Below are 26,382 nucleotides of genomic sequence, written 5' to 3'. Positions count from 1 at the left end.
TCAGTTAAAATATGAAGAAAATGAGGCTCAGAAAGGAAGTAACATTTGAGTAACAAGTGAGAAAATTCTAGAATTAAGCATGTGAGTTAAGAAGCTCTCTAGAAGTGAGCAACAAGAAAGAAAGCTAGATAATGTATAATTCAGGACTCTTTCAATCACAAGTAACTGAAAAGCTGTAGTCAAATTGGTTTAAGCAAAAAAGAAATTTACTGACTCATGTGTCTAAAAATTACAAGATACCCTGCCTCAACTACAGCTGGATGCAGGGGTTCCAGTGAAAGATTTATTCTGGATTCCATGTTCTCACATTCTCTTGCTTTCATTCTTCCTTCGCCTCTTCCTCCTCTTCCCTCCCTCTTGGATTCTTGTCTCTTTGTATTAGCCTCACTCTCACCAAGCCCTCCACAAGTGACCTCCAACAGATCAAGGTTAACACCACCTTCATGGCTAGCAATTCCACTGAGTCTTCTCCACAATTCAAGCAACAGTTCTGGAATCGAGTCTCACTGAGCTAAGTTGAATCATAACACCTGTTACAAAGCAATCACTGTAACTGAGGGTATAGAACCTGCTAATTAATCCAGCCTGGGTCATATGTCCACCCTTAGGGCTGGGGAAGTATCCTTCTAGGCTGACCCAGAAGGGCACGTAGTTGAGGAAGTATGACTCCCCAAAAGAAAATCAAAGAACTGTGAGCAAAAGGAAAATAAATGCTAATTTCTGAATCAACTATTTCAACTATTCCTCACTACATCTACTGCTTTCCTGGAAAGCCACTGGGCTGGAAGTCCAACCAACCATGTCTCTTTTTCTCTACATGACCAAGTTATGCTAACTTTGTCAAGCCTATCAATCTCTCTTGGCTTTACCTTCCTTATCTAGTAAATGAAGGAGTAGGCTTGGAATTCTAGGCTTCCTCTTATCAACAAAGTTCAAAAATTTCTATGTGTCTATACATCTTTTCAACCCAACCTGATGTGACTACCCTAATCCAATCATTTTTAAAAATTCTGACTGAAATAAAGAACCAAGGATGGGCCTGTGAATCACAGAGCCAAGGAAGTGGAAAGATATAGAGGTGAATTAATAAGGGGAATAATGGTTGCAACAGTTGACATCGTGTTCAAATTCAGTAGGTGAGTGCTAAGCAAAAACTAGGGACACTATGCTAGCAGCATAAAGAAAGGCTGAAGGAGAGCAGGGGAGAGATGGGTTTGAGGAAAAGTACTTTGAGAAAATGATGTTTGAACTGAGTCTTAAAGGATCAGGGGTTGCCATGTGCATGGAGATGGAGGGCATTTCTGGCAAGGAAATGGCATAAGCCTTGAGGCATGGAGGTGTATAGTATGGCCAGAATTAAATGCCTGTTGGGTTGAGGATGTGGGGAGAGATTCACCTAGAAAGGTAGGCTAAGGGAAGACTGGAAGACCAAGCATGCCACGTTAGGATGTTTGGGCTGTATTCTGAGGGAGCATGAGACAGTAAGACAAGAGAGCAGGTAGCTAGCAAGGAAGTCATGTCAACCACTGGGCATAGAATGTTCAGTACAATCCTCATGACAGTCCTGTTGAAATATTTATTATCCCCATTTTACAGGTAAGAAAACTGAGGCTTGGATAGGGTTGAATAATATGCCTAATTACGGGTGCACTGGAAGAGTGCTGATGGAGTTGCAGCTCTTATCCAGGTCATATGGTAAGTGTAAAGCTATTATTTCTTCGACTCTGCCCTTAGTGTCCCACCATCCATCCCAGAGGAGTCCTGTAAGGGCTAAATTTAGTTCTCCTCAACAGGAATTCAGATGAGACTGAAACATTAGCTCTCTTAGCGTCATCCATAACACTCCAATGTTTTTTAGCCATTAACTAAGACATTCTTCTCCAATCAGGCCAATAGGAATTATTTTTAACTCATGATAATAATGTGATGTTTGTGAAACTTGGTTAGTAACTAAGAGAGGAACCCTTCACAATTTCACAATGTGTCTAACTGGTTACTTTTGCAAACAAATCACAGAGTGAGGTTTCTGGAAAGAGGAGGGCAAGCTGTCTTGGAGAACAAGTATAAATCCAAATACAGAAATATATTTAAATCAAGTAACTTTTGTAATTGGACCAATGGACATAGGCCACCCTGTAAGTTTGCCACAGAACATTATTAAGGAAAATATTCTCCAACTCTTTGTCAAGCTCATAATTGCTTGGATTGCCTAAGAATTAGTAGATTTAAATTCAGGTTTAGAATTAAGGATAAAATTCTGTCATGGCCATGCACATGATACTGATTGACCATCAGTTTTAAAATTAGCCTAACAGACTCTTTCTTCATTTCCTCTGATTTGAAATTAAAATTAAGGGGGAAAAGGGTAATTCAATTTTCCTTGCATAATATATCTTGTCACCTTCATTTGTACTGCAAAGATATGGAAATACACAGATCCAGGTAATACCATGAATTTCTATCTTTCCCACTTCAAAAGACACAGTGAACAGAGGCCTGTCTAAAGCCATTCTTTGAAAACGGAGCCCCCAACTTAAGGTATTGATCCTTTATTTCTCAAAAGAATTGCAATTATCACTACAGTAAAACTTGGTGCCCTGGTTCCAAGCATGTAATTTAGAAATTTCTCTTCAATTTGATATATTTTATGAAACCACTGTGAAGTCTGCAATATAGTGAAAGTATAAGAACCTATAAAGGATTATGTAATCACTACATCTTGTATATGAAGTGCTGGTTTTGGATGGCTAACAAATGTTCAAACTCCCTTAGGAAAAAAAAAAGAAAAAGAAAAAGAAAAACAAATTGTGAGGCCCAGAGGATGAGTGGATTGAGTGTCAGTGTTTATGTTTAAGCAGCATGGATCGGCTCCAGCCTGAGGTTAACTTAGAATTAAAATGGAACCGGTGGTCTTGCCTTGGCAGACAGGAGGTTATAACAAATCTATGACCACATACATACAGACACCACGGTCGCCAGCTAAACCACACTCATGTGGTACACTCAGAGAGCTGCAGTGAGGCGGTTACCAACAAAACTGAGATCCTTTTTCCTCCCTTTCTAGAGGACAGAGAAAACCATACCCTTTCACACAACAGTTAAAGGAACCTACATCATAGTCAACAGATGAGATTGTGTTCTACCCAGAATTTAAATTAACGTTAATAGCTGGGGAAAGTTCCTCCTCAACAGAAAACAAACTCTCAACAACCAATCATTCAGCTACCTATCAAACTGACAGTGAGTTTTAAAACTAAAAAAGCACTATCTTCTTGCATATTTATAATGAATACCTCTTTGCTTTTCTTGACTCTAATGAATAAGCATGTTTCACACCCTCTGGGTATCCATTTGGGAAGTCACTGGCCACCACTGAAGCAATCAGGATTCAAGGAGCTACTCATTAAAGCTTCCAAGAGGCAAATCCAGATCTCAGAGGATTGTGAAGCATCCCCCAAAAGGCAAGAGGAGAGGGGCCCCACGGTGAGTGAGAGGTTAGGGTGAAGGATGGAGATAAGACCCATCACGGTAGGCTGCCGACATGTACACATAGTGGGGTCCAGATTGTGGTGGGCCTTGAGAATCAGTCCTTGTATCCACTGAACAAACATGGAGAAGAAAGCAGGCTCCAAGTTCTCAATGAAGCTGAATGGGATATCACACCCTACCAAGATGAGGAGGAAGGAATTATGAAATATGTAGAGGGTGTTCTTTGTAAATTATGTAGGGCTGGAACATTCAATATATTGGTTATCGCTTGCTGCCTAACAAGCCATCCCAAACTTAGTGCCCTAAAACAACAAACTGAATTATTACTTACAGGGCTCTGGGTCATCTTGGTTGGGTTCATTCATGGTGAGCCAGCTAGAGGCTGTCTGGCTAGGATGGCATTGGTCTCTGTCCGACGGTTGAATGGTTGTAGGCTGGGCAACAAAGGTGATCAGGCCATGCATCTCCTATCTCCAGCAAGTTAGTCTTGACTAGGTCTCATGGTGTTAGCAGTGTTCCAAGAGACTGAGCAGAAGCTTGCAAAGTCTCTTGAGGCCAAGCTTCACTTTTGCCAAATTTGATTGGTCAAAGCAAATCACAAGATCTGGGGCAGAGAAAGAGACTCTTGGTGGGAGTTGCTGAGAAGTGCAATGTGCAAGGGATGGGTTAAAGAAAAGAGACTTGGGGCCATCAATCAATATACCACATCCACCTAATCAGTGGCAACGTTAGGAGCAAACATTCTTATTTCAAATTTCCAGACTCTTTCTGTTAACCCCACACATTAACTTGCACAAACTCTAGCCCATATTGGATCTAACAGGCATCTAGAAACATGAAGCATGGTGACTTTTGAGTTATACTCTCTGACTTATTATAAGCTTTCAGCACTGCATTGCTGTAGACTTTGTGAAAATTACTTAACCAATCTGTGACCTCTGTTTCCTCATTTATAAAATGGAGTTAATCTTAGAGTCCAGCTCACAAGGCTATTGTGGTGATGGAATAATACACATGAAACTTTGAAAGAGACTGACACTTTGTGGGTGAAATCACAGTATTTCCAGAATATCTTGCTTGGCCTTAGTGCATCTCCATATCAGTAGGTGTTTCCAAGGGGTGGAGAGAAGTAGTCCATCTCCATATAAATAGATGATTACAAGTGGTGGGTGGAGTGAAGGTATATCTGGACTGGAGAGATTTGTTGGGGCTCCTTTTTTGCAGCTAGTTGGTGAGAGACATGGGCAGGCAGAAGTGGATGACTGCTTGGAAGCAATAAATGAGTTTCTCCCACTTTATTTCTCCCTTTGACTGATTTTGGTTTCAAAGGTAATTTGCTCCTGGCTGGGAGAAAGATTTCCCCTCCGGATTACACACTGGAAGTGCTAAAATATCACCACCACCACCAGCATCATCAATAATGACAAAACGGACTTCTGGTCTATCCTTTTTACCCTATTCACATTCTCCTCTATTACAAGTTCCTGGAACATAGAATTTTTTCACCCAATATCTGGTTGACTCTTTTCTCTTGCCCTGCACTCTCCCACATCAGAAGACAGGCCTACTGAGACAATTTTCTGGACAGACATTCATGCACTTAAATTTCAAGTTAATCTTCAGGCCTGGGGAATAGCCTGCCAGGAGTTTCCTGCCACTTCCCATAGCCTGAACTCTAAGAGTCTGGGATTTGCCTTATTAAAATGTGGTATAGGCTGGGATTCCTCAGGCCTGGGAGTTATCCTAGGGCCAAGACATTTGTGGCCTATACTGGCTCAGCAATCTGTCCTGATTTGCTGCCACTAAGAAACTGTATGTGTCTGCATACAAACACTTAAAGGTGGGTGTGTTTTGCACAAATACAAAGTCATTAAAGTTCATGATTTAGGAAAGACTATTACACATATTCTACTATGGAAGCATTGATAATCAGCAAGCCATTCCCTACATAGATTTTTCCAGGTAAGATAAGATAGCCTTATCTTAAAATCATAAACACAACCTCTAAGAGAGTAGATACAAAAACAAAGTTGTCTTTTGTTCCTCCTAGAATATAAATGAAAAACTACCTCAGAATGTATACACTAAGGTAGATTTATTTTTGTCTTTTATCTCTTACTTTTCTTTCAAATTAATATTCTTTGTTAATTAATTTAAATTAATACGCTTTTTTAATTCAAAGGGAGCTTAGAGATCATTCTAGACCCTTGCTACTAAAAATGTCATCTGGTGACTAGTAGTATCAGTTCACTTAGGAGCTTGATAGACCTACCCCAGATCTATCCCAACCCCCACCCCAAATCAGATTCCAAAGAGCCCTCTGGTTCTAATGCACATTAAAGTTTGAAAAGAACTGGGATAGGCCAGTACTTCATAAACATCAGAATGTTATATAATCACCCAGAACACTTGTTAGAAAAGATTTCTGGACCCTACCCCTACAGATTCTGACTCAGCAAGTCTAGGGAGAAGCCAGGATATTGCACTTCTAACAAGCACCCAGATGCTACAGATGCAACTAGTCCTGAAACCTCACTTTGAGTAGCAGGGACCATCTTCATTTCACATCTGTGGAAAATGGATGAGTATGGATGCTAACTAAATTATCCAATGTCTTACCAATTATGTAGAAATGAAGAACAGACCCTAGTCTCTGAGTCCCCTTCCCAAAGCATCTCTAATGTGTGACAGTGCTTTCGACTGGATTCTGTTTTTCTTCTTTTACCATCTTCCATATTCTCTTCATCACCTTATGATCTGTAGCATTCTCTTCAATTTCTGACAATTCCATTTCCTAAACCCATTTCAAACCTAAATTTCACATTCTCCTGGCAGAGGACTCAAACATGCTGCTCAAATAATGCTCACTGAGTAATCTTTCTCTTGGTTTTCTCTTTCCCAAGTTCCTGAGCTAGCCTTCTTTGTCCGTACTACAAGCAGCAGTCACCTTCCTCAGAATCAGCTCTACTGTCTGTACTCTCAGCACCCACCCTTCAGTGCATTCCTGCCTTGGACTCCTCGTGCGTCCTCACTGGCCCCAGGCACAGCTGGTTTTGCTGTCCTTTACTTCTGAGCTACTCAGTCCCTTCGTAAACATGAAGTGGTGAGTGGAAGAGAGGGAGAAAAATAACTTGACTTTGAAGAAAGTAGTTAAGAAGTCTGAGGAAAGTAAACAGAAGCAAGAGCTGAGGCATTAAATCACTTTCCATTTAGACCTTCACCAATACTGGGCACTGAATTCTGAAGTGCATGGTTCAAATCAAAGAGAAGAAAAGTTAAATTTGAATAGAGCCTTACCTATAAGTCCAAAAGTAACTATTTAGGAATAGTTTAGTTAAAAGGTAAAGAGTTAAAGTTTTAAAAAAAAGGCAGGATTTCAAAATCCTTTGATGAATACTGGATGGAGCTCCAAAACTGACCAAGAGGCTCTAACTGGTTAATAAGTAAGTGCCCCCTCCACTCAGGGCTCTGTGGTTCCCACTCCTAAAAACATTTCAGCCCCAAAAGAAAAAAAAAAACCTTTGTGAGTCAAGTTGCCAGATGTAGCAAATAAAAATATGGGGTCAACCAGTAAAATTTGAATTTCAGATAAACAATGTATCAGTTTTACATAAGGATGTTCCTATAACTATTTATAAGGATGGACTGTAAGTATTTGGGTCACATTTATACTGGAAATTATTTATTCTTATTTGAAATTCAAATGTAACTGGAAGTCCTATATTTTTCTGGCTTACAATTTCAGAAAATTAAAGTCATGCAAAATTTTACCAGAGATGAAAACAGGCAAGTCACAGGACAGGCAAAGGACTTTAAAAAAAAAAACTTATTATCTGGCAAAGGATTGATATACAGATCATTTAAAGAATACCTTCGAATCAATAAGAAAAAGATAACACAATTTTTTAATGGAAAAAGATTGGCACGTGCATTTCTCAAGAGGGTATCTAAGTGGCCAGGTTATATCAAGTGTAGGTGAGGAATTGTAGCAACTAGAATCCCATCCTTTATATGAGAGATTTAAAAATAAGATAATATTTATCCATGAGAATGAATAACCAAAAATAGATGCTACAATATGGATCAATCTCATTGAAAAAAGTTTTTTGAGCCCAAGAAGCTAGACACAGAAGAGTACATACACTATGATTCATTTACATGAGGTTTCACACACAGGAAAAATTAGTCTTTGGTGCTAACATTAGAAGAATGGCTATCCTTGGACAGATGGTGACAGGATGGGGGCATGGGAATTTCAGGCACTGGCCACATTCTGTTTCTTGATTTGAGTGCTTAAACTGCTTCATGAAAGTTGTGGAGTTGTACACAGGATCTGTATGCTTTGTCAAAGATGTTATGCTGAAAATGTTTACATTAAAACCACTGAGAGAAGTTACCAAGGAAAAGCCTGCTACCCTGTGATCCCAATTGTGTTTCTATAACAGGAATCAATATCATTATCATCACAGCCATCAGCACCATAAGCATATGTCCCATTGTGGGAGAATCTTCCCAGACTAAGCAAGGTTTCAGAAATTTTGTTTCTCACTTGAGCTTTTTAATTCTCGTAAGAATTGCATAAAGCCAGTTTTTTCCCAGTTTTAAAGATGAAGAAACAAAGGCTGAAAGAGGATTGGTACCTTGTCCAGGGAAACAGTTTTTAAGTGTCAGAGGTAAATTTTGAAACCAAGATCTGATTCTCAAACAGGTGGTTTATTCCCTGCAGGAGGCCATGCTAATTATAGAGGTAGAGATTGGGAATTCCAAAGGGGAATTTGCTTTGAATCTCTGCTACACTGACTTTCTGAGTCCTAGGATAGCATAAAACCACAAATTTCAGGCTCCTTTTTTTTTGCTAAGAAACATCCATCTGAATTTGGGACTTAATTCAATGATCTAAAGTTAATTGATAATTCCTATAATCAATTCTAAATTGAACAAAGTAGGAAAAATAAATTCTCTTTTAGTATCCCAGTTACTACCTCCATAACAAGTATCTAAGGAAAAAATGAAAACAAAACATAAACTTTTAACAATCAAGCAACAAATCCTCCTATACAGTCCCAACCAACACACATATGCTTTACAAGTTTACATTAATACATCCATAATAGTTCTTACCAATGCTTTTCATAAGGTAAGCAAGAATCCATTAGAGATCTTATTTGAAGACCTCTGTAACCCACCATCCAGACATTCTGCTTCAGTAGGTTTGAGTTGAGCCTGAGAATCTGCATTCCTAACAAGCCCCCAGGTGATGCTAATGCTGTTGTCCTTGACCACACTCGGTAGGACAGACAACATGGAAGAGAGAGGAAGAGATGCCCACAACTGCTTTGTTTGGGGATTGGTTCATTCATCTTTGTCACTAATATTCACAGCTATTATCTCAGACTAAGTCCACATGACAGTTTATGAGACCAAGTGACCTCCCCAAAGCTACCCCCAAGCTCTTGTCTTTATCATCATTAGTGTCACTGTCACCCATTCTGCCACAATGAGATTCCCAGAGGATTTCTGAAAGCCTGAGCTCTGCCTGTCCTTTGCCCTCCTGTGAATTACTGGGTCTCCAGGATCCAAATTTCCCCACATGATGTGTATGTTTGCTGTATTTCAGATTGCTTTGTGCCAGCAGTAAAAATAAGATAAGATAAAATAAAATAAATGAACATTTCCAGATCTGTAGGAACTACGGTCATCTCTTAGAATTGCTTTGCAGTTTATTAACTTTGCTTCCCCTTTTTCCTAATCCAGGTGTTTTGAGAAGAAAAGCAAACTCACTGCTCCACATTGCAGGTGGCCCCGTGGGGTCCTGAAGCAATTCTCAACACCTCTTCTGTTTTCCATTCCTCCTCTGAAAGCCCAAAGCAGTTTTTCTCCATGGATGCTCAGCTCCAACACAGTATAGGTTCTCCCCAAGAGTTCTGAGGTGTCCTTAGCAGGATATCAGCTCTGTTGAGGGACACGTATGATCAGCTTCCTCAAGTCAAGTAATCAAGCACCTGTTGGGCATCTAAAGAAGGATCTGTAATATTTTCTGATAAAGGAGCTCTGATTTAGATGCAGCTTCTTATAGAAGAAAATTTTCCCTTACTGTAACACACCGTGCTGCCGGAAGTGAGACTCTGCCTCTGCTTTAATACCCTATGGCCAGTTAAAGATTCAAGGTATTATATGGGGTGGGAAAGAACTCCTAGACCCTTAATCTTGCTCCTTGCTGGTGATGTCACTCTTCCGAAGGCCACTTAATTTTGATTGTAAAACAGGGGCGGTTTTAGGTGACCTACAAGGTCCTTCCTTCTCCAAGAGTCTGTGAATCCATGAACTACAGACAAGAACCAAAGAAAACACCCTGCTTTCCAACTTACTCTTGGCCCAGTGGTGGTCTTACTCTAGGGAAATAGACCTCATGATGCATGGTTCATAGAGAGATGCTGAGCAAAGAAGAGAACAGGGAAAAAGGACTCAAAAATAGGAAAGGCAGGCACAGTGCACCATCAGAAGAGAAAGCATTGTGTTTTTCTCCCTTTGAAGTCAATACAGAAAAAAAGCAACAAAATCCAAAATTGAACAATATCACAGGAATTGCTTAGTTTGTTTTCAGAGTCTGTTGCTACAGTAGCAAAAGAAAGTAGCCAGCTTCTTCCCAGGGGCTCCTGGGTAAGGAGAATCCATCAAATCATACAGACACACCCACTATTCAAACTCAATTTGGCTAAAATGACTTTTTTATGAGAACTCATGAGAAAATGGTTGACTTCCAGCCCTTATGTTATCAGAGTTGTTTGACATTGAATTACATGGGCCGGGACTATAAATCTTGACTTCAGGCTCACATGCAAGGCATTTGATGTGTCTGGGAACCTGCTGTTAAGAAAGAAATTAGCTGTAAAACAAAGTAAAATGCCTGTTCCCATGGGAAGACTCAGCAGGGCTGCTAATAGATCATGTGCTCGTTTGGAAGACACTTGTTCCTTTGGTCAAACAGCAACTAATATTTTTGCTTTCCACTGCCTTGAACAGGAAATATGGTGCTAAGGGCCGATAGACAGGGCAAGGCATCATATTAATTACACGGTCAGTAAACATTTGCTCGCCCGTGTTTCCTAACGGTCTGAATGCTTCCTGGTTGGAGATCAGTGATATCACTGGACTGTTAACTCTTTTACTCTAATACAAATCTCTGGGAAGGTGGAGTGCATTTGTAGGGAGCCTCACAATGGAAGGAGGATGGGAGCATAGGGGACCTAGGACTGTTGAGAGCAGCCCCTGCTTGCAGGCCATGCCCACTGTTCCCACAAGCATAGGGCGTCTGGTAACCTGGGAGAGTGACTTGAGAAGGTGATCTGATGGCATCTTTCCACTCTGGAGACGGATATAAATAGAAGTTCTGGTTCATTCTAAGGAGAAAAAGCAAAGCATTCTGGGAAAGATGATAAGCAGTAATCACGTCAAACACCTGGCATTTACTCCATTCCACCTGGAAATCTCTTCTCTGGGGTAACTGCAAAGGATGGACAAAGGGGATGCCTGCCTGGAGCTGCTCTTTCAAGTGGTGTTTCTCTGAGTGTGATCCTCAACCAGCAGCCTGGGCATCCCCTGGGAACTTGTTTGAAATGAAGAATCTCAGGCCTTACCACAGTCCTGCTCAATCAGAAACCCCTAGGGTGAGGCCAGTAATCTGAGCTGTAACAAATGCTCAGGTGGTTCTATGCCACTAAAGTCTGAGCAGCCCTGCCATAAGGATTCCCATACCTGCGGCATAGAGCCACCCAAGCTCTCTGCCCTGATCTATAAGGACCTCTTGATCTGACCCAACACACATGTTCCAGCCACAAGTGTTGCCTATACACCTCTGCTAGGCCTGGGTTGCTTCCTCTGTGAGGACTTGGTCTGGAACATCCTCATGTTTGGCTCCTTAGCTTACTCAGTTTCCTGTTCCAATGTCATACTTTCTGTAAAGCAGTGCCCACCAGAGACACCCCTTTAAGTATCTGTCAACTGTCCTGTTTTGTCTGTGTAGCAACTTTTCAAGATTAGAGATGACTTTATTCATGAATTTGTTTCAAAGTTGATGCCCCCAACTATAATGTAAAGCCCCATTAGAACAAGCACCAGATTCTTTATGCCACTATTCGAATATACACCCCTACACTTCTAAAAAGTCTAACATTCATGCCCTCTCCCCCCTGCCCCTTCTCAAAACCTGTTCTTATTTGTCAATTATACTCAATAAGGCTAGGGGGAAAAAAATTGGAACCCTATTCTTATTCACAGTATTTATAAATCATTGCAAATGGAAAGGAAACAAAACATTTACATTAAGGAAAATGAAAAGCAATTCAAATTTCAAGACATCGTTCAGTAAGTACCGACTAGTCTTTTAGAGGCTGGGACGGTTAAATGGGACCCCTAAAATAGCACCTGTTGGGCATCTAAAGAAGGATCTGTAATATTTTCTGATAAAGGAGCTCTGATTTAGATGCAGCTTCTTATAGAAGAAAATTTTCCCTTACTGTAAGCACAAGGCAGATTTTTCTCTAAGAAATTTTATCTTATGAGCTGATAGGAAAGTCATAATCAAAATTCAGTGTCTAAACTATTTAATCTAGCTTTAACTGTGATATGTCTTTACAGTTTTTCTCTCCCTATTTTATCTTCATATATCTTTCTCAAAGCTCAACAAAGAGGCAGAAAGTTAAATGTAAAGAGGTGTGCATTTAAAGAAACTTAGGTGACCCTAAAGATCCAGAAGCTCATTCACAATAAGCAGGTTATTTTATTTCAACAGAAGATGCCTGACTGGTGGTACTTTTGCCTCGGTAATGGCTTAAACCCTTCCAAGAGGCATTATAGTCACTCACTCCCTGCAGAGATGGAAGAATAATACAGATGACAGTGCATTTAGAAAGAGGCAGACAGTGCCCGTGGTTGCTCCATTACTCTGTCATCAGAGATATCAGCGCTAGGCTGGGCGCTGAGCATTAACCCATGTAGCCTGATATGAGTTCATGGGGCTGGAATTCAAAACACTAACCAGCTGTGGGAACCCAGTGAGAAGCATGTCACACTGAATGGGATCCAGATTAGAGCTGTGAGAATTTGGGAAAACTCTTCTTGCTAAGTAGTTTACTTCATCTTCTTTCTTCTTTAAATTTGCAGCGTTTATTAGAATTCTGAAACTATAGCCGCACATATGAACAATGGAAAAAGGCAACTCTAAAAATAGTTTTTGAGACAATCAGAGAAATCTTAGTACTGACTGGATATTGGATCACCTTGTAATTATAATTTTTAGGTGTGATAACAGCATTAAGTTTATGTAGCAAAATATCCATAACTTTTTAGAGATTTGTACGAAGAAATATAGGGGTAGAATGAAATGGTGCTGGGAATTTGCTTTAAAATACTTCAGAAAAAAAGAGAGAGAAAGGGAAAGGAAAAGATTAACCAAGTATCACAACCCCTCAGTAATTGTTGAATCTGGGTTACATTATAAGAGATCAATAGAATATTCTCACTCCTTGAAAAAGTATGTTTAAAAATAAACATAATAAAATTGTATTATAAAAAAGGAAAAAGAAAAATAGTGCCAGACCAAAGGCAAAGTTATTTCAGAGGTAACATAAAAATGTCTTTTCAGCTAAGAATTTTCTCAAAGCTAGCCACTATGAACAATCTACAAACTCAAGAAATGGGAAGTTCATGTTCTCAGGTGCTCAGGGTATTCTTTATAACATCTTCTGAGGTTTATGCACTGGTAGGAGGAGCAGGCAAAGAAATGGACCAGAAATTGGAAATGACACATTGCTTTATCTGGTACTCGACCATTTATCGCTATTCATAGTAGTGACCAAAATGGAAGAGGCCAAGATGAAGATTTGGGGGTCCCAGGTGCTACAGGACTTTTTTAGTCTCATGAGTCGTCATGCGACTTCCGGTTAGCATCTCTATGCTCTTGTTCCCTCTATAAAAATCACAGGGTTGCATGATATGAGAGCTAACGTTTCTTTCAGGTCTGAAAGTACAAATTCCAGATTACATTAGCAAATCTGCTTCAGTAACATGGGAGATAAAAAAGGTCAAGTTCTAGATATGAGTGGGCAAATCAGGAGACATCAAATTTATTAAGCCCCTCTTGAATTCTCAACACAGGAAACCCAAGTACAGCAACCTTTGCTCTTAAGAAAATCTAACTAGCAAATGAAGCTATATGAAAAATAAACAGGCCCCAAAAGCAGCCTTAGCCCAGCATAATTCTATTAAGGAAAGAAAAAAAAAGAACTGCCAACTCAAATATTTTGTGCATTTGTTTTCCTAACACAGAAAAGAATGGATATAAATAGTCTCTACTTATGTATCAAGAAAGTTCTAAAATAATTTTTATTTCCTTAATAATGATTGGAAACTGTAGGAAAACATGTCATTTCAGTGAAATTGAGCAGTTTGAAGTGGGAGGGTTGGGTAGGCAGAGGGGATTTACAAGACCACCCAACCATTAGATTGCTTATATTCATCTCTGGAAAGGTTAGCGAGTGTTGATGCCACAAACACATGACTGGTTTCGGGAAGAAGCCCTACATGGAGGCAGCATTTGATGTACAAAGCTAGAGTTCATTGTATTCTGGGGTAGTGCTTTCTACAACTTGGTGTGTTCCAGATTCTTCCCCTTCTGGCTGCTTTACTTTTAATTTGAGGTTAGGACAGCTGTAGCTTCCACTGAAACAGTTACTGATAGATGTCGTTATGCAAATAATATTTTTTTTAACTAGTTGATTATGTTACCCTGAGATTTACATCTTAAAAATGCTTAGGCATTCCAGGCTCCTGTTTCAGTCAATGTGTTTACTTAAATTTACCTCTGTACTTAGAATCTTGCCCTTCTTTTTTTCACTCAAATCATCCTTTCCCATTATAAGAGCCAGCCATGAAATACTGGGGAATGGTGGCTGAGCAAAGGAAAAAGACTGTATTATTCTTCTGAGAAACCTTGAAAAGAAGGAGAAATTGCCTCAATCCAGTGTGCTCTACTAATTTAGCTGTCATTTATTACCAAACATAAAAGCACAAAACAACGGCATCTATATTTGACTTCTATCACAAGTTTGATAATACTATTGACAGAAATAACTTTTTTTCTTAGAATGGTTTTTAAAGGATTTCTCTGAGTTCTGTATTGCCACTTTCTGATCTTCTGAGACAAGTTCTTTCCTCCAGCCAGAAAAATCTTTCTCCAATTTTGTGATGAACATTAGTTAAGGAAAAAAGATTCAACATACATACAGGTATTTATCTTAAGGTAATCCTTTGAGAAAGGGTACGACTCCAGCAAGTCAACCATGATTACATTTAGTTCCATCTAATGTCTGTATTGGAGACATCCCAGAAAAGTTTGTCCTTTGGAAAAATTATTTGTGCCACCTGAGAAAATGTGTGTCTTGAGTCTTTGACAAGTCTAAAATAAGGAAATAGTGCTGGCTTTCTGAATTATCTAAATAAGAGGTTCTTCATCATAAGACTGCATCACAATCACCTGGAGGTGATTTGTTGCAACACAGATCCCACCTCCTGAATTTCTAATTCCAAAGTAAAGGATTGGAACCTTAGAAATGACATTCCTAACAAGTTCTGGGATGATGCTGATACTGATAATGGCCTGGGGACCACAGTTTGGGAACCACATCATTAGCAGCATAACAAAGTATCTAAAAAAATCTGAAGTTTGAGGCTGTGATCTGAAGTTCCATCGATGTGACCCCACTTAAGTGAAGTTCACCACCTAGGCTGTGGCCATTGACCCCTTTGGATGCTCGGTTCTGCATCTGTTCACCTCTGGGTCCTCAGATTCCTCGCTGGCCCAGGCCTCTGCTTTCGTCACTGGACCCTCGGGTTGTCCCTCGCACTAAATAGATGAGGACAGTAAGCATAAAGAAGTCTTTCACAAGTGAGTTCCTGTATCTCACTTATCCCAGCTCAGAAAGATCTTGCTATTCAAATGAACTGGTGTCACAGATGCTGTGGAGGAAGGGACGTGTGGGGGAGGGGCACAGACTGGGGGAGGAGAGTCCCTTTCAAAAGCTCTCCTGTGAGGAGCCTGGAGCAGGAAGAGGAGGAGCCGAAGGCAGGCTATTTTTAAACTGAAATGCATATTTGGTCTCCCCTCCTTTTTCTCACAATCCCCTGGAACAACTTGCCAAAGGCATAAATCGCCAGGGCAGTTCATTGTGTCTGCCTTTCCTCTGTATTTAAATAAGCAAGCGAGGACAGCCAAAGCCACGTGGCAGAAATACGGACTTTTCTCTCAAAATCTGCAACCTCTTCTCACAAAGCTGTCTTCCATCAGACTCAAAGTATCCCCTCCCAACGGCTGTGGCTCAGGGAGGAATACAGGAGGGAAGAGGCAGGGAAATTTGCAATGAGTTGGGATGGAAGCTGAGTCTTGACATACAGGAGGCCAACACGGCTCCTGCCCAGCAGAGGGGACAAAGCACGTCCTGGGGAAAGGTGTGGGGCCGCTGCTGTAGGTCCCTTGACGAAGCGGCCAGTGCACTGGGGATGCAGATGGCGGTTTAGCAGTTCTGCTGGCCCTCCCCCTCCCCGGAGGAGTAGGGGAGGAAATCACAATAATGACACTGCCAAGCTAACTGAATAAAGAGAAAATTAGTCCTGGTGTTGATACACAAAAGTCTAGGTCAAGACAAAGGCAAATCTCAATTTATCCTCTGGCCCACTTAGTTTTGCATTAAAAAGGAGTGTTATCTGTACCAGGAAAGAGAACTGATGCCTATTTTTAGGCTCTTCCATCAGAGAAAAGAGAGCAGGGCCAGTTGGACTTCAGGCCTCAGACCACACTTGGTTTTCTCAGGTTTCTCTGCATACAAAGGCCCCAAATAATTTTCCACTGCTACCTGGGCCAGGAGGTACAGTCAGATCTCAGAGCAGCCACTGAACCTGGGCATGTGAGCTTGGTTATCTTTCCCCAGTGGGGTCCGTATCATCACTCCCAGTTGATTTCCCTATCCAGTGGGTGTTTTTCTCCTGCTGAGGCAATGCTAAGGCATAAAGGGAAAGTAAAAAATATAATTAAGATGGTGTAGCCAAGATAAGAAAAAATGAATAGTTCAAAGACCCACGACATCATCTCTGCACAACGATAGGTATTAGCAGTGAAAGGCCAGCAGCAGAGATTTCCTGGGACATGGCTGCCTGTGATTTCTTCATTTTTTTTTTTTTTTGTGGAGGAAAGGCAACTGCCATCTCAACACCTGGGAAGTGTGGAAACATCTATGGCAATCAGCCTCACTGGCTTCATGACAAGGGCTCCAACTGTGCTGGCCAATGGGAAGTGCACCAGATGACCCTCTGTTCTAGGGAGGGCAACCTAGACCTTCGAGCACACTGGTTCCAGCCTCCCCAGCCACTCCCAAATAGCCTTCAGCATAGCTGACCATGCATGAACTACTCAATATTTTCTTCACAACAGTTCTTTGCTTGAATCAAGTCATTGAAAAAGAAAATAATAAATCCTTGGGGAACAACACAGAAGTAGAAACACGGAAACCTAAGAATGTAAGAAGCTGCAATAGAACACAACAGAAAATCAGCAGCACTTACCATCAACAAAAACCCTTCCTGCCCTGCACTCCAAGCAGGAGACCTGCTGATCCTCCTTTTGAAGGGTGACTCGTAAGTGTGAGAACTGAGGGAGACATGCTAGCAGTGAGTGGAGACTATCTACCTAATCCAAAGAAATGAAAGGGATTGAGAAAAAATCTCATCACGAGATCCAAAGTTATTTAGCTCTATGTTAATGTCCCAAATAAATCATTTCAAGAACTACCTCAAGCACCAGTTTTTAAAACCTTTCTGTACCCATGACCCACTGAAGAAACAGGCTGTATGTCTCAAAACTACACACACACACACACACACACACACACACACACACACACACACCTCTACATATACTTAATATTACCAAGCATGATTCACTCTGATCCTTTTTGTTCAATTTTTTTTAAATGCTGGTTGTGATCTACAGATATGTTATTAGCCACAGTTTTACAAATACTGTTTTTTCAACAAAATGGGCATAAAGGGCAAGTACCTCAATATAATAAAGGCCATATATGACAAACCCATAGCCAACATCATACTTAACAGCGAAAGCTGAAAAATTTTCCTCTAAGATTGGAAACAAGACAAAGATGCCCATGCTTCCCACTTCCATTCAACATAGTTCTGGAGTTCCTAGCCACTGTGATCAGACAACACAAAGAAATAAAAGGCATCCAGATTGGTAAGGAAGAAGTTAAACTGTCAGTGTTTGCAGATGATGTAATACTGTACATAAACAACCCTAAAGAATCCACCCCGAAACTACTAGAACTAGTAACTAAATTCAGCAAAGTTGCAGGATACAAAAATTAATACACGGACATCTGTTGCATTACTATATACTAACAATGAACTAGCAGAAATAGAAATCAGGAAAACAACCCCATTCACAATTGCATCAAAAAGAATAAAATACCTAGGAATAAACCTAACCAAGGAGGTGAAATACCTATACCCTGAAAACTACAAGACACTCTTGGGAGAAATTAAAGAGGACACTAATAAGTGGAAATACATCCCATGCTCATGGGTAGGAAGAATAAATATTGTCAAAATGGCCATCCTGTCTAAAGCAATCTATAGATTCAGTGTAATCCCTATCAAAATACTGACAGCATTCTTCAACAAACTAGACCAAATAATTCTAAAATTCATATCGAACCACAAAAGACCCCAAATACCCAAAGCAATCCTGAGAAGGAAGAATAAAGCTGGGGGGATTACGCTCCCTGACTTCAAACTCTGCTACAAAGCCACAGTAATTAAGACAATTTGGTCCTGGCACAAGAACAGACCCATAGATCAATGGAATAAAATAGAGAGTCCAGATATAAACCCACACATATATGGTCAATTAATGTACAATAAAGGAGTCATGGATATACATGGGGAAATGACAGCCTCTTCAACAACTGGTGTTGACAAAACTGAACCACTACATGTAAGAGAATGAAACTGTCTTACTGTCTAACTCCATACACAAAAGTAAACTCAAAATTGATCAAAGACCTGAATTTGAGTCATGAAACCATAAAATTCTCAGAAGAAAACATAAGCAAAATTCTCTTGAATATAAATATGAGCAACTTTTTCCTGAACAAATGAGATTACATCAAACTAAAAGGCTTCTGTACAGCAAAGGACACCATCAGCAGAACAAAAAGGCATCCTACAGTATGGGAGAATATATTCATAAACTACATGTCCAAAAAGGGATTAACATTCAAAATATACAAAAAGCTCACACACCTCAACACCCAAAAAGCAAAAAACCCAATTAAAAAATGGGTGGAGGATATGAAGAGACAGTTCTCCAAAGAAAAAATTCAGATGGCCAACAGACACATGAAAAGATGCTCCACATCACTAATCATCAGGAAAATGCAAATTACAACCACCATAAGATATCACTTCACATCAGTTAGTATGGCCAATATTCAAAAGACAAGGAACAACAAATACAGGCAAGGATGTGGAGAAAGGGGAACCTTCCTACACTGCTGGTGGGAATGTAAATTAGTTCAACCATTGTGGAAAGCAATATGGAGGTGCCTCAAAAACTAAAAATAGAAATACCATTTGACCTGGAATTCCACTCCTAGGAATTTACCCAAAGAAAACAAGATCACAGATTCAAAAAGACATATGCACCCCTATGTTTATGACAGCACTATTTACAATAGCCAAGACATGAAAGCAACCTAAGTGTCCATCAGTAGATGAATGGATAAAGAAGATGTGGTACATATACACAGTGGAATATTATTCAGCCATAAGAAGACAAATCCTACCATATGCAACAATATGGATGGAGCTAGAGGGTATTATGCTCAGTGAAATAAGTCAGGCGGATAAAGACAAATACCAAACGATTTCACTCAGTTGTAGAGTATAACAACAAAGCAAAACTGAAGGAACAAAACAGCAGCAGACTCACAGACTCCAAGAAGTGACTAGTGGTTACCAAAGGAAAAGGGGGTGTGGAGGGAGGGAGAAGGGGAATGAGGGGAATTATGATTAGCACATATTGTATGTGGGGGGTCAAGGGAAAGGCAGTATAGCACAGAGAAGACAAGTGGTGACTGTAGCATTTTACTATGCTGACGGACAGTGAGTGCAATGGGATATGTGATGCTGCTCATGTGAAACTTTCATAAGATTGTATATCAATGATACCTTATTAAAAAATACATACTGCTTTAAACTTTGGGCAACATTGGTTACACTCATGTCCCTAACCCATTCCACATAGAAATCTCCTCCACGCCATCCAGTTACCCAACCACTGCTTGTTCAGCAACTCTATCAGAATACTCTTCTTCAGCAACTTTCTTTCCCACTAAAATGTATAATCTTTTCTTCTGAGCCAAACTGCCAGTGCTTTTAGCTCAGAGAGAATATCAGATGGGCCTTAGGTTTCATTGCAAAAGGTGCACCATAAATGTACAATGACTAAATTTTTTAATCTTGACACAGCTGGATATCTGGGAATTTAAATATTATTTTCCCTCCTGATTTGGTTCCCCACAAAAAGGATATTGTAATCAGAGTGTATCTATCACTTATGTTGGTTATGGGCAGAGAAGAAGAAATAGCGATCTCCCCTTTCTACTAGAGTGCCTCAAAATGCTCACAAGTGAAAGCTTGTCTGTGACAGGAAGTGGCATGACTCAAAAGAGAGACACACAGAAGACGTGTTGGGTTGGAAGAGGCTGTTTTTGCACAGCCACTACTCTGACCATGTCGCCACATGTGGAGAAATTATACTGTGCATCATTGCACTACTGGCCTTGCCAACAGAAGGACTTTAACTGAAGCATATCCTGGAAAACAACAACTTTCTTCTGACATAAAATCCTGGGATAAGATTGTATCAGTGGTAGTTTTATCACTTAGAGAACAATCTCAGGGAGTTTCATCCGGGGATTCTGGTTTTCTGCTTTGTAGAACAACAAATGCAGTAGAATCTTATTTTTAGAGTCCTTTGATCATGCACCATTGTTCCTGATTCAAAACTCCAGGCATAAAATTATGTAAAGAGCAAGACAATGAAATTGATTACAATCCTGTGTTTTATCCCCAAAATAACTTCAATAATAATAGCTTGCATTTAGAAATCTAACTATATGCCATGGGCTGTACTAAGCACTTTCTTGGCAGTTAGCTCATTTAATCCTAACATTAACCCTATGAGGTAGGTAGTTATGATTATTGCCAGTTCACAGAAAACGGAGACTCAGGCATATACATGAATTTCGCAAGGTCATGCCACTCAGTGTCAGAACTTTAAAACCACTGCTCTTAAAGCCTTTCTGTATTCTAATTCTCCCACAAGTAACTCAACAAAAACCATAGTATTAGATATAGGAATAACAACACAGCTTTCATATGAAGACTCAACCCACTGGCAAAATGACTTAATAAGCACAGAAGTGCAATGATTAAGGGGATAAAACACCTTTTACAAAAATCTCCATTCTTTGTATGTCACCATGGACCCCTCCATCAGCTTCTGCCCCTTACTCTCCATCCCCCATAACAGACATAAATCTGGCAGCTTTAAAATGTCTTAGGAAAGTGGTTCTCAAAGTGTGTCCCCAAGACCAGCAGCCTAAGTATCGCCTGAAAACATGGTAAAATTGCAAATTCTTATATCCCACCTGTTTTAAGGTAGGTTTGTTCATTATTTAGGTATGGTAAGGCCAATAGATCAGGAGATCATTGTCACTGAAAAGATACTTTGTTATACTCACAGATCAGAAGGGAAGGGGGCAGGCCATACACAGGTGGGGCACCAGGATTAATCAGGACACAAAGGGAGGTTGGGGCTGGAGCAAGAGCCTTTATTGTGCTTTCCTTGGAAAGGAACAGGAGAAACAGAGTATGCAGGTTTAGGATTAGCTAGTTTGAATAATTTCAGCAGGCTCTGGGGCACAGAAACTGTCCCTAATTGTCCAGTATTAGCCCCTGGGATGAATAGGACAGGTGTGGATGATGGCCCCGAGTGTGAGAGTAAATAGGTGATGGGTGTGGGCTCTGGATCCAGTGGTTTACATTTGAAAATCATGCTCAAGGGCAAACAGTTTACTATCTCTAGGAGTTGGCTACTACCAGGAGGGGCAGTCCCTCCAGAGTCAGAAAAACCCCAGAAGTCAAAGTGTCAGAATAGAGAAAATAGCAGACATGATTACTACTCTACTCTAGACCTACTGATGCAAACACTCTGAGCCCTGGGCCAGGAGTGTCTTTTTACAACCCTCCAAGTGACTCTAATGAACATTATGGTTTAAGAACCACAGTTTGGGGATTTACTCTCCTGTGCTCCCAACAGCACAAGGAACAGTATGTTGTGGAGACCTGAATTTTCCTTTCCTCAAAACTTAGCACTTTAAATATGGATATTAAATGTCTATCCATTGCCTGTTTGAAGAAACTATCTTTGAAGACATTAAATACACACAAAGACTTCAAATAATACCACCTATTTCTTTTTGTATGTCCCCAAAACAGCTGTGTGTCTAAATTAGAACAAAGACAACAGAACTTTTTAATATGAAATAGCACACTGAGACAGTCCAGTGTACCCTTGAAAACTGGGTGTTTAATCTTCAGAACGATCTGAAAGACAGCTTTGGGGCCAAGGGCATTAGATAGCCTTTAGAGTTTCACTCTAGAAAGCTCCATGCAATTTGTTTCTTGTATAGAATTTTCCATAAACTTCTAAAGGACCTGCTTCTATTTTGGTCAACAACAGAAACTGTGGGTAGTTGTATGTATATTGGGAAGATTATAGAACCAACTTGTTACTCCCAAAACTTTTAAGTCCGTATTTTGAAAATAGATTGATACTAGAAAAGAGAAAAGACGATTCACCGCTCAATCTTAATTGTGCTTTAATTAGTCATATGATCTTGGGCAAGTGAATAAATCTCTCTGGGCTTTTGTTTTTCTCATCTGTGGAGCTAGGGTGCTGAATGAAAGGATATTTCAAAGCAAATGTGATTCCATCTCTATAAAAAGGCAGAGAGAAACTTCTCATGAAAAATCCCTTGAAGGAGATAATGCTTTTTTACCTTAGTTAAATAGGGTATCTCAAGTCAAAATCTTATGACTTGAGATACCCTGGTCTACATGTCTATCTATAATAGGGGTTCTCCATCTTGGCTATACAACAGAATCATCTGGAGGAGCTATAAAGATGCCAGTGTATGGAGCCAACTTCCAGTGACTGTTCTTGGGTGTGTCTCGGGCATTGGAAAAAGCTCCCCTGGTGACTCTAATGTGCAGCCAGTGTTGAGAAGCACTGGCCTGTAACACATGGCCTGTAACAAATCAGAAAAGAACACTGGGTGGTTAGTTCTACAGGTATCTGAATACGTGGTGTGGTAGGTAGGGAAAACACAATGAGTTTGGCCTCATCCCTTAAAAGAAAGGGGCAGTGGACAGAAACTAATTTCATCAATGATTTTCTGAGACAAGTAATAGGACACAGAGTGGGCAGTAACAATATTGTCCCCTTTTCTGGTAGGAAACTGTAAAGCTATTTAGTTTAAGGAGTTTTGAAGAGGCACATCTGCTCAGATATTGTTGTTCTCAGGAAGGGTGATGGGAAGTTGGGGTCATGCAAGCTCCCATCTGTGTCAGAGTTGGCAGGCAGCATGTAGTCTAGAAGGTAAGCCAGAGCAGGGGAAACCACCAGATTCCAACATTTGTGAGACACCAACTGAAATGCTCGATTCTTCCTGAAGTGCTGGCTGAGGAAGAGGGGGCTGAGATTTACACAGGGCTGATGCTTGGATTATACAAATGAGTAAATACTTCTGCAGCCCCAAATCTTTACCTATGCTGTATCCACATCCTTTCCTAGGTAACCTTATGGTGCCCTCCCACTCTGTCTCTGAGCCATGTGACTTAGTTTGGCAAACAGGGTATTAGCAGATGGGATGCAAGCTGAGTGCTGAAAAATCACATGTGCTTCCATTCCTACTCTTGCGTCTCTACCTTTGCCCTGTGAATGGGTCCCTAGATTTGCTGACAGTCAACTGATTCCGTGATTTGTGAATAAGGTCAGCTGAAGCAGAAAGACCTTAAGGGGACAAGCAAGGATTCCTGTTTCCTGATGTCCACAGCTTCATGGAATTCCCTCCCTTTCTGTGTGGGTGGACCTGTGACTTGCTTCTAACCAATAGAGTATGACAAAGATGACTTCATTCATATGATTACATTAGTCAAACACGATTCCATCTCAGTACAGTTGCTCCTGCCCTCCTGCTGGACTTGAAGAAGAAAGAAGAATATGAAGAAAGAAGAAAGAGACCTATGTAGCAAAATAAGAAAAAAAACAGAGGTCTTTAGGAGCTGGGGGCCTCAATCCTACAATTGTAAGGACCTAACTCCTGCCAATAAACTGAGTTATAAATATATCCTTCCCCAGTCAAACCTCCAAATGAAAGCACAGCCTAGGCTGCATTATGATTGCAGTCTAGTGAGACTTAGAAGCATAGAACTCAGCTAGGCTATGCTCAGATTCCTAACCCACAGAAACTGTGGGATAATAAGTGTGGGTATTGTTTTAAGTCACTGAGTTTATGGCAAAAGAGCCACTCTGCTGACCCACAGCTTTGTGAACTAAATAAACGCTTATTGTTGTATGCCACTGAGTTCTGGGTGGAGTTACAAAGCTCCCAGTCATCTCAGCTAGATGAGCCAACTCCCATAAACGTTCATAAGCCCAGCCACGACCACCAGAGGAACTAGCTAAGTCAAATACGACCGCAGACACATGAAAGAGCCAAGCCAAAATCTTCCAAGTCCAGGGAAGATCATTTGAACCCCACAAACTAACTGTTTATGTTGTATGTGCCCGGGTTTTCTGATTGTTATGCAGCATCACTGTAGCAATAGAGAACTGATAACAGTGACGGCGAAATGGAGTTATCTCCTTAGTTCCCACAGACAAGTGAGGCTTCAGAAAATTGGAAATTAATTGTAATAAAAATAAAATTATGACTTGGCTATTACTATCCAATATCTCAATGGAGAATTCCTGAAATCTTTAGTCAGCCATACCTAGGACAAAAATCTCTGTCCTGGGACAGTTGAATACTGTTTTTGTTATCATCCTTTGATTCATTTATTTTGTTTCTCCCACAGCTATCTCACTAAAATGAATAATTCTTTGTAATCAGTTTTTAATACTGATTGAGGGAAATACCTATCTATAATTCTCATACTTCATGCTTTATGCACACACATACAGACATACACACACATGCACACAATTAACTGAATACCTAGGGTTCTTGCTACTGCTCTTTGTACATACAATCTGTGCTATAATTGAAGGTTTTCATTCTCCTGAATTGCACTATGAATTTCTACCCACTAGCACCAAATATCAGAGAATGTCATTTCAGAAACTGAAATGTTACAGATTCTGTTTTATGGCCTCTGTGAATCTCATGCCCCTTCTCTCTCTAAAATGCATGTACACATTCTCTATTCTGGTAGCTGAAGAGATTTATACTCTCTAGCCTTAGTGGATAAAGAAGAATTTCCAAGTTGAGTCGACCCTGCAAAAAGGATTTTAGGATTTGTAGTAATGACAAACCTAGAGTATTTCCCGTACTGAAATATTCAATCTTCACCCAGATGTACCTGCCCTTGGAGTTAACGTAAATTGAATCAAGCCTTTATACAGATTAACCTGTAAGTCATATGGAGTCTACTCCCATAAAAGGAATAGTTTCCTTAGTGTACAAGGAACACCACTATTGGAGCAGTGAGAATTCTGTACTGATTTTAATGTTGTTATTTTGAGGGGTCTTTGTTTAGTTGTTTGTACAGCAATCAAAAAGGCTAAAATAAAACCTCAATCAAAACTAAGTTTTGGCAAAATTAATGTGGAGGAACTGGCACTCTCCTACCTTGCTAGCTCGCATGTAAATGGTACAAACACTTTGTAAACTATTGGGCAATATTTGCTAACCATGAATGCATGCATACCTGAAACCCAACAGTTACATTCCAACAAGATGTATGCATATATTCAGACTTGTGTAGGACTGTTTACAGCAGCGCTACTCATAACAACCAAAACTAAGAATAACCAAAATCTCCATGACATTTGAATCAATCAATAAATTGTGGTTAATTTAGACAATGAAATAATATAGAGCAATTAGAATGAATGAATTTCAAAGCACACACAGAACGTGAGTGTACCTCACAAATGTTGTTAAGTAAGTAAAATCAGACACAAAAGACAATACACCTTGTGATTCCATTTATATCAGATCAAAAAAACTACAGGCACAATTAATCTATGGTGCTAGAAGTCAGGATAGTGGGTATCTTTGGGGAAAGGGGTAAGAGTAACTTGAGGGTCTAGGGTCCTGTTAATATTTATAGATCAGAGTGCTGGTTTATTGATCTGAGTATGTTTAGTTTTTGAAAATTCATCAAGCTGTGTATTCATACTGTGTGTACTCTTCTGTGAATTACATTTTAATAAAAAAAAGCTAAGGTTTTTAAAGATTGCTTTCTAATACTAGTATTAACTCTGCATCTAATTCAGCAGAATCTATTATAATTTCCTTTTGGTAACCTGAAGCCCAGCTAACTTAAAACTGATGAGTAAACTGCTGCTGAAGACCCTATAAAGCTTTCTCCCAAACCTACTTCTCCATACAAACCAAGAGGTAGTTGCCCTTGATAATCAGATTTTAACAGTTTACCCACCATCCTGTCAGCCAAACTTATGAAAATAGCAGCTTC

This window comes from Manis javanica, chromosome 5 (assembly GCF_040802235.1).
Source record: "Manis javanica isolate MJ-LG chromosome 5, MJ_LKY, whole genome shotgun sequence".
NCBI classification, from domain to species: domain Eukaryota; kingdom Metazoa; phylum Chordata; class Mammalia; order Pholidota; family Manidae; genus Manis; species Manis javanica.
Note: the sequence above shows the minus strand (reverse complement) of the source record.